The sequence below is a fragment of the Peromyscus leucopus genome, chromosome 12, assembly GCF_004664715.2.
Source record: "Peromyscus leucopus breed LL Stock chromosome 12, UCI_PerLeu_2.1, whole genome shotgun sequence".
Lineage (NCBI taxonomy): Eukaryota > Metazoa > Chordata > Mammalia > Rodentia > Cricetidae > Peromyscus > Peromyscus leucopus.
This window is the reverse complement of record NC_051073.1, coordinates 38,767,275-38,777,513: the sequence shown is the minus strand read 5'-3', so window position 1 is coordinate 38,777,513 and position 10,239 is coordinate 38,767,275. Positions and strand designations below refer to the sequence as shown.

The window sequence follows — 10,239 nt, the reverse complement described above, 5'->3', positions numbered from 1 at the left end:
TTGTCTTGATAATGGCAGGCAGACAGAGAAATGGAAACAGACGTAAGGCACTCTTCTGGGAAACAGGAATGCACAGCTGTAGCTACCAGATGAGGCAATAGTTTCCCAATTTCTCTGTTGGATTCCTTCTCACTCCATCTCTCTGAAGTTTCTGTGTGGCCGGCCATCTACTTCTGCATTATCTTCTGAGGGCAGGGGCTGTTGTACTTATTTCACTATTTCTATGGTCCATAATGAAGTGCTTTTTTTTGTTTTGTTTTGTTGTTTTTTTAGGTAGTGTGTTAAATCAGTGCCAATTAATTACAGAATATTTTCTATGTAAGCAAAGGGTAAAAATGTTCCATGCGTCTGGTGGATCTCTACTTGGGCCGAAATCATGTTTTCGTGAATACAAATGGAACTAGCATGTGTTCAAAAGTCTGTCTCTGTGAGGTGGTGAGGGGTGAGCAGCCTCCTGAGGGAGGAGTCGTGGTAAGTGAAGGAGCTAAGCTTTCAAAGATGGGCAGAGTTTCACATAAAAAGTCACCTTAAGGAAGAGATGACTATGGAAATGTCACTTCACTTGTGTCTTTTGGTTCCTGATGCAACACTACCGGTGTCCCCATTGAATTTATGCCTCCATCTTAGAAAGACAGTGCCTGGCAAGCCATAGTTTGCATGGGAATCACCTGGGGCTCCAGTTCAAATACAAAACTGTGATTGGTGGAGCCTGAGAAACTGCATCTCTAAGCTGCTGCCAGATGCTGCCTATCAAGGGATACTCCTGGAGAAGAAAGATTTTAAGACCATTCCCGAAAAGCTTCTAATGAAGTTCTGTAAGGTAGAAACCATGCTGCTGGAGATCTTTGAGTAGGAGGGAAAAGGAGGCATTCTACAGGGGTCACTGTGTTGCCCTGACATGTCTAAACTGTCAGGACCTCCATGACAGAGTCCTTAGGAAGCAGAAATGCTAAGACATTTGGTGATAATGGACTCAGAGCAGGCCACAAGGAAAGAACATAGAAGCTGTAAAACTTGTCCACTGGTTCTGCTCACAGCTCAGGAAAACATGAACCGATTCCTCCTCCCCCAATTCATGAAATTTTTTTTAGAAGCTCAGAATACTGTGTGAGTGATACGAGCTAGGGCTAAAACATTTGGTGTATCACTCTCTATATGCTGCTGTTTATCTGAGAATGAATCCACAAGCTGTAGAGTTTAGTTATATAGAAAGATTTTTATGAGCAGTTGGATATCTCTGTAGGATCCTTAACGTCTTGAAGGATACTTCCATTTAAACATATCATGATTCTACCATTCCTTCTGTTACAAAACATAAAACTGAATGTATGTATTTATATTCATATATACTTTGTATATATACATACTCATATGTATGAATACTAGCTCTATCCTATGGCTAGACATTTACTAAGCATATTAGCCAAGTTTCTCTAGAGCCACAGAACTTGTGGAATGAATATCTCCCTGTCTCACTGTGTATAAAAGAGGAATTTATTGGAATGACTTACAGGCTGCATTCCAGCAATGGTTAGCTGTGAATGGAAACTCCAAGAACCTAATAGTTGCTGAGTCCCACAAGGCTGAGTCTCAGCTGGTCTTCTATATATGCTGGAATCCCAAAGTAACAGGCTCCAATGTGAGGGCAAGCAGCCAAAGAAGGACACCTTCCTTCTTCCATTGTTGTTATGTAGGTTTCCAGCAAAAGGTGTGGCCTGTCAGAGCCTGCCCATGAGTCAACTGGGTACCTAGGTGGAAGCATTTGGATTATAGAGACAAGGAAGAAGACATAACAGAATCAAGAGGACTGCCAGTCAATGCCAGACAGTCCTGAGTTTATTTCACAGCCAACTTATATACAGTCTTGAAGGACAGAGGTAGAACAATGCACAGCACAGGCATTCAACCACTATCTTATCCTGTCCTCGTGTCAAGGAGCAGGCAGTTTCATTTTTTTTATCTCGATGTACCCCCGGCTGGTGGTGTCAGCAGCCTTCATCTAGCTAGATAGTATGGTCCTTCCTGTGGGCTAATCAGCACTTTCTCACAGCCCTGGAGCAAGCAAGCCTGAACTCTATCGACTCAGAATAGACTTCAGATTCAAAATGGGAAACTGAGTCAGTTGTGGGCTCCCACAGTGGCCAAAGTTAAAGGTGTGTCTTCCTGCCTCAAGATCCAGATTAAAGGTGTGTATCATCCTGCCTCATGATCTGAATCACAGGTGTGCCCTCCATTTCTAGATTTTAGTTCGTTCCAGATACAGCAAAGTTGACAACCAAGAATAGCCATCATACTAAGGAATACTTTATATTACTATTTAACCATTTTGAAAGAGCTTCAGCCGGGCGGTGGTGGCGCACGCCTTTAATCCCAGCACTCGGGAGGCAGAGCCAGGTGGATCTCTGTGAGTTCGAGGCCAGCCTGGGCTACCAAGTGAGCTCCAGGAAAGGCACAAAGCTACATAGAGAAACCCTGTCTCGAAAAACCAAAAAAAAAAAAAAAAAAAAAAAAAAAAAAAAAAAAAAAAAAAAAAAAAAAAAGAGCTTCAGTGATTTTTTTTTTGCTTTCCATAGTTTTAGAGCATTTATCATCATTTTTGCTAGGATAAAGCGTGATGCTTATTCCTTGCCTTCCCAGCTTCTAGTAGTCAGCATTCCATCTCTCCTCTCTATGGACTCAGCGTTTTCAGTCTCAGCACAAGAGTGAGAATTCAGTGTTTCTTGACACCTGCCTGATTATGCCTAACACAGTGTTCTCCAGTTTCATCTTATTTCCACAAATGTCAAGATTGAAAATTTCAAGATGGAATGATGCTCCACTCTATATATTTACCCATTTACCCACACTTTCTGTATCTGTTCATTTTCAGATGAACGTTAGATGACGCCATATCTTTGTCAAATTGAATAGTGCTGCAATTAATATAATTAATATAACAAAATATGATGTGATATGATAATACCATTAGTAAGGAAGCTGGATGATAGAGTGATTCTATTTTCATTTTCTCTTTCTAAATAAATAAATTTATTTATATATATTCTGTTTTGGATGACATATGTGTCTGTGGATGTGCACATCCTATGGCATGCAAGTGGAGGTCAGAAGACAGTTTTTGGAGTTGATTTTCTCCTACTACTTTTTCATGGGTTCCTGGAACGGAACTCAAATTACCAGACTTGAGGGATCGGTGTCTCTCTCAACTGAGCCATCTCACTGGCCTCTAGTTCAGTGTTCTGAGATCACTATGTAGTGATTTCCAACTGTGTATATTTATTTTTATTCTTCCCAACAGAACATGATTTTCCCTTTCTCTGGTTCTTTGCCAACACTTACTATAAATATTATAAATGGAGTCAGATACTATCTTGTTATGGCTTTGATGTACATTCTTTAGTGACTAATCACATTGATCACTTTATATCCATGCTGCTTGTAAATATCTTTTAAAGGGATGTATATTCATACCACCTATCTATTTTAAAATCTGATTTTTCAGCTTTTGCTTTTGAGATTTTTTTTCATATTCCTAGTACTAATCCCTTTCAAATAGTCTGCCAACTTTTTCTGTGATTCTTCAGCTGTCTCTGTACTATACTAGCTGTCTCCTTTTCCATGGGGAAGAAGCCATTGGATTTCATAGGATCTTGTTTATCTAGTTTTGATTTTGTTGGCAGTGTTTTGAAATCTTATCTAAAATAGTATCACCAATATCATTGCCTATGCTCTCTGCTTTTTGATCTGCTGATATGTAGCAAGCTGAACAGTAAGTGCCCACTTCTGTGGGCATGGCTACTGTGGCAGCCATGGCTTTCCTGCCGTGATGGACTGTACCCCCTCAAACACAATTACTTCTGGGGATATAGCTCAGGTAGTGTAATCACTCAGTATGCATGAGGCCCTGATTTTTGTCTCCCAAGACAACAAAACAAACAAAATTAATTTAGTACTTGTGAACTCTTTTCTGTTATAAAGTGAAAAGAAAATGAACGAAGTATAAAATTTGATAAATAACAAGCAATCCTATTTAGAATGTTGCATATTTAAGATTAATTCTGTGGACTTTCAGGTAGACTTCTATTTTTTTTTTCTGAAATAAGTCCCTACAGTCTGAAATATATTTATTATGTTCTAGTAAAATTATATGAAATTACAGTTTTAAACAGTCTTGTGATTGAATGAAAGATTGCTGACTATATATAATCTTAATGTGTTCTTAGGAAAGTATAACTCACCCCTATCACATGGTCAGTGAAATATGAGGGATTGTTACATCACATTATAATAGATACATATGCAAATCCTTAAATATTCATAGAAAAGAGGATGACTAGGGAATAGGGTTTATTAGTATTTAGAGCTTTAACCATTTTATGGAGACACAATCACAGCATCAACAACGTGTCTCTACAGTAACTGTAGTGACCACACATGTGCTTTCATTTGGCGAATGCCTCTGTGGTCCACCTAAGTGTACATGCTAGTGGAAAATGTGAATATCATTCACCAAAAAGCAATATGATCATATCCCAGGAGAGGGGAAATTATGATCTCACTAATGAGATTGTAGTGCCTGCATTATTAGCACTTACCCTAGTAAATACTTACTACAGTAAGATAGACATTCTCACATGAAGTTTTCATCATCTATTTTACACACACACACACACACACACACACACACACACACACACACACACACCTCTACTACCACCACTACATCATTATTAACCAAACTAACAATTACAGTAACAAAAAAATAAAACAATCCCTCAACCCCACCCTTCTGTGCTAATCCGTGTGTGAACAATCCTTTTTGAGATCAGTTTCCCTGGACTCCTACCATTCCTTCTCTGCTGGGGAACTAACGAGGAGTATTTGATGCTGTGGAATGTTCTGTATGGCAAATGTGTTGCTCTGATTGGTTAATAAATAAAACACTGATTGGCCAGTAGCCAGGCAGGAAGTATAGGCGGGACTAAAGAGAGGAGAATTGAGGGAACAGGAAGGCAGGGAGAGAGACCTGTCAGCTGCTGCCATGACAAGCGAGATGTAAGGTACTGGTAAGCCACGGGCCACGTGGCAACTTATAGATGAATAGAAATGGGTTAATTTAAGATATAAGAACAGTTAGCAAGAAGCCTGCCACGGCCATACAGTTTGTAAGTAATATAAGCGTCTGAATATTTTTACGTGGGTTGTGGGACTGTGGGGGCTTGGTGGGACCTGGAGAGAAGCTCTCTAGCTACAAATGGCACCACACGTTGGGCGTCAGATATTGGTGAAATTATTAAGGCCATTCCACGTAGTTAAAAGGGAGGTTTATTTTGTGGGGTAACTTACAAATGAAGGGATAGTTTACAGGGTCTGGAAAAGGTGTGGCAAAGTCCAGCAGTGTTCTCTGGAGAACTCTCCTCAATCTACATCAGGCATCAAGGGTCCAGGAACCAAGAGACTCGCGCATCAGGATCTGGGGTCTTCAGGGTCCTCTCTCGGCCCTGTCTTGTAGGCGTGACAGTTACTGAAGCCTCATTGGGGGTTGGAACTTCCAGATCAAAGCTGGAATGGCTACCCACTACAATTTGATGAGAAAACAACATGGCTGTCTCTGCTTTAGGTGAGTAGGTGTCTGGTTTGATTCCAGTGTGGTTTGACCCAAACACTGGGGAAAAAAAAAAAATAAAAACAAAAACAAAAAAGACAGACTCAAAGCCACCAGGGCCATCCTATGATTGGAAGATGATGCAGGATTGGCTCAGGAGAAGGATGATGAATGCAGGTGGCTGACTTGTGAACTTCCTTGGCAAAGGCTGACATGCTGGCTGCATGCAACAGGAATGGGATGTTAAACCTTGTGGGGAAGAGAAATATTTTGGGATGTTAGGTGTTCGCCTTTCTCCATCCCCTTTCTTCTAACGAATCCACATTAATGGGTGACATTTTATATTAATGGAGTTTTTTTTTCATATTTTTATTATGTTCATAACCAACTGCTTCATGATCCTACGGCCTTGACATCCATACCGTGGTGAACTACAAGGCAAAGAATCTCTTCTTTAAGTCACTCTTGTCCTGCATCTTCTCACTGTAATGAGAAAAGAAACTAATTCAGAAAACTGGTGCTAGGTAGGGAATAGTTGCTGAGATAAACCTGACCATGTAGTTCAGGGGCCTTTGGAACTGGTTTGCCATAGGAATCTGTAAGAATTTGGAGAGTGCTAGAATACAATAAACAGAACTTAATGGGCCATTCTTTTGGGGATTGGAAGAGCAGAATGCCAAGAGCGATGCAGACAGTGGAAGCCTGGCATGATATTTCAGACTGGGACAAGGATTCTATCAAGAACTGGACTGGCAACTATTTGCTTTGTGGTCTGGTAAAGAATCCAGCTGCACCCTGCCTGTGTCTTCACAACTTGAGTGAGGCCAAGTTTGGAAACAATGGGCTAATTTGTGAAATGGAAGAAACATCAGGATAGGGTAGCATTCAGGCTGTTTCACAATTGCTGATCATTGTTCTCATCCAGGTACCCAGTGAAAAAGAACAGCAAACAGCAGATACATGGGGAAAGTGTACAGAAAGGAGACTGAGTTTAAAGATACAGACAGGGTTGGTATGAAAACAGCTCTAATCTGTCATTGTGCTATTGTCATTGTGCTATTAGCATCAACGAAGAGAAACCTAACCCTCTGTCCTGGGATAATAGTAAGATGTCCTGAAAGTAAGACTGTACCCATCAAAGTCCCCAGGTTGTAAAAATAAAAATTCATCTGAAATGAGACAGACTGAACTGAACCACCTGAGGAAATGTTTCTTCAGGCATGTAATGGCCACTGAAACTCCATTCCAAAGGGGCCATGTCTACACCTTGGACTGGTAGTAGAACTAGGCAGTGTTGCCCAATAGGACTGGTTTTGCAGGCATGAAAGTTAAAAGACTGTTGTGTGATATTTTTATTGCATGCTGACCATAAAATTTGTTTTGAACCAGAGGGTGGAGCTAGCTACTAGCTGACCAAAATTAATCATAGAGGTTTTGGAGGACTGAGGACAGATAGAGAGACAGGAAGCAGTAGGACAGGGCTTAGAGAGGATTTCGGCCCTTTTGGATGGATGAACAGAAGAGATAGGAAGTCACTGGTCCCTTCACCTCCACTTCTCTGATCATTCAGGTTCTTACCCCTATATCTGACTCTCAATTTCTTTTATTGATAAAGAATAATTAGATAAACGCAAGAGTAAGGGAGTTAGGATAACTGTGTCAGGATTCTAGAATTCTTCTGCAGCTAAGCAATGTGTGGCAGGGTTGGAGTCTCTGCAAGGATGCAGCTACCCAGGCTGGGGATGGGCAAAGGCAGGCTCCACACAACCTACCACCCATTTTATGGTGTTCCAAGACTCAGCTCCATTCATGTTATATGTAACTGTGTTTCCCCCTGGCATCTTGCTGCTGGCTTTCCAAGCCACCTGTCTTAAGAGGAGGAAGAGACATGTTACCCGATGCTTCACACACCAGCCCGACACTACAAAGAACTCTCATCACACCCCCCCCTCCCAAAGACCCTTTCTTCTTCAGGGCCAAACTGGTTCTGGAGGCAGAGACATGCTGACTCAGTGTAGAAATGTGGATGCCCAGCGACAAGAAAATGCAAGGTCCTTTGACGTGGTAAGCTCCAACAAGATATTCTAAGTGGCCATAACACCACAAAGAGAGTGCAGAAAGCTTCTCTATAGGAAGTGTGCTTGCTGAATTCTGTGCAGGGCCCCTGCTCACCTTTCTGTCTCATCTCTGTTCTACTATCCAAGGTGTCCAATTTCCCTCAGGTATCTCCCAGACTGGATTTCAGCTTTCTCCCACAGTCATCCACAGTGCCATGGATGACTGCTGGGTAACTCTAATCTGTTCTGTGAGGTCTCTACTTTGCTTTGTCATCGGCTTATTGATTCTACCCCCCCCCTCAAAAATGTCCTAAAAATTCTCTCTGATCTCATCCTTTACCATGAGTTGAAATAACAATCTTCAATTTTATTTGTATAACCATGCGTAAATAACTGTTACCTATTTGGGATTTGTTTCTACCCTCTATAGAGAGACAGAATTAGCTTAATCATGACTTTCATGCTTCTCTTTGGTCTCAAAGGTCTAAGCCCTGACTCTCTACTTAGACTCAAGGCAGTCGCTCATCTATGATTCTGTATAAAATAAAAACAGACAAAGACATGCTTCTAAACTACAAGGGCACAGAGGAACAGTCCCATGCAAAAAGGGAGAAACAGGGACATAGAAACAAGGCTTGGGAACAATGCAAACCCAAACCCATCAGGGTAAGTAGATCCTTCTATAACTTCATGTCCAGCCCTGGGGTCTATGGCATCATGATAGGCGCTCCAGTGGGTTTGGCAGCCCAGTCCCTGTGGGTTTGATGTTTGTAGCCCATATGGCCACTCTGGAACTCGCTCTATGTGGAGCTTGAACCATTATCAATGGCCACTCCATATCCTAAGTACTATGCTGTCTTGAAATTTCCTCCTCCTAGTTGAATTCAGCCTCACTCAAATTGTCACGACATCAGCAAAAGATCAGCCGATTCTTTTCCAGACTGTAACATGACTAGCCTCTAGTTTTATACCAATCTTTAGAGATTTTTGTCTGAAAATTTATAAATATAGCCTTTACTATCTCCATTTTGTTTCAGCATTTTGGTTTTCTGAGCTCCCACTGGAATGGCTATCAAATTCTACTTAAATCATGCCATGACTTCTTCAGCCACATCTCCAAATTTTTCCAAATTTGTCCCACACACCAGTTTCAAAGACTTAGCCACATGGTCGGGATTAGTCCTAGCAGTGACCCTAATTCTCTGGCACCAGCCATCTGTGTTGGTTAATTTCATCCCCTGGGGCCACAATACCTGACAACGTAAAGGAGGGCAGGTTCATTTGGGTTATAGCTTCAGAGAGTTTCAGTTCATCATGGCAGGGAAGCCATGGAGACCAGGGCACGTGGGAGAGGTTGTCCACAGGGCAGCAGGCCAGGAAGCAGACAGCATGGGAGAACAAGGGACTGACTATTGCTTTCAAGGGCTATCCCCAGCAATGTGTGCCTTCCAGCAAGGCCCCACCTCTCAAAGATTCCACAGACGCAGAACATATTACCATTGTCTGAGGAATGAGCATTCAAGACCTGAGTGTGTGAAGAACGTGTTAGATACAAACCACAGTACCCACTCTTCTCTTCCCTGGCCCCACCTCCAACCCGTCTGGGCAGCCTCACCCATTCTGGCTCAGGATGATAAAGTGGACTGAAAAGTATTTCGGTATCTCTTGAGTCAGACACTTCAAAGCTCCCATAGGTTCCTGGAAACCCACCACATTAGCTACGGCTCTGCCAGGCTATCCGAGGAATGCTTGTCCTTCTTGGCTTTTTGTTCTGTGAAAAGCAGCCCTGTTTTTCCTTGTGGTTGCAAAGTTCATAGGCTCCTCTTCGTAGGACTGAATGCTCAAGACTTAGGAAGGAGCCTGCAGGGTTACTTTTTTTTTTTTTTTTTTTTTCATTTTTAAAAAATAAGATTCTACTCACTCTACATACCACCCACAGATCCCACCTCCTCCCTCCTTCCACTCCCCTGTCCTCCTTCCCAAGTCACCCCACATCCCCACATGCCCCAAATCAAGGTCTCCCATGGGGAGTCATCAGAGCCTGGCACACTGAGCCTAGGCAGGTCCAAGCCCCTTCCCACTGCACCAAGGCTGTGCAGGGCATCACACCATAGGCACTGGGCTCCCCAAAGCCTGCACATGCACCAGGGACCGATCCCGATCCCCCGGCCTGGGTGCCCCCCAAACAGTTCGGGTTAAACAGCTGTCTCCTGTATCCAGAGGGCCTAGTCCAGTCCCATGGGGGCTCCACAGTTCATGGGTCTCCATTAGTGGGGCCGGTCATCTCTGCACGTCTTGCCCTCATGATCTCAACGCCCCCCCCCTGCCCCCCTTCCATTGACTGGATTCCCAGAGCCTAGCCTGGGGCCCAGCTGCAGATCCCTGCCTCCACCTCCATCAGTCACTGGATAAAGGCTCTATGATGAATGACACTTAGGGTATTCACCAGACTGGTCATCAGAGTAGAACAGTCTAGGCAACAGGGTTAGTTTATAATATGCACTGTGTAGAAATCAGGGAAGGTTCATGCAAAGTTTTTGATTAGGCTCTGTTATACTTTAAGACTATATTTAGCACATA

The 10,239-nt window shown here is 42.6% G+C and overlaps 1 long non-coding RNA gene across 1 annotated transcript; it reads right to left on the bottom strand.

Moving 5' to 3' along the window:
• Positions 1-5,509: 5,509 nt before the first annotated feature.
• On the bottom strand, positions 5,510-9,183 carry LOC119088858. Its single transcript, XR_005092594.1, has 3 exons — positions 8,913-9,183; positions 7,375-7,471; positions 5,510-6,085 (listed from the first exon to the last, which is right to left on the bottom strand). It is a non-coding gene; the product is annotated as an uncharacterized LOC119088858 (long non-coding RNA).
• Positions 9,184-10,239: the final 1,056 nt, after the last annotated feature.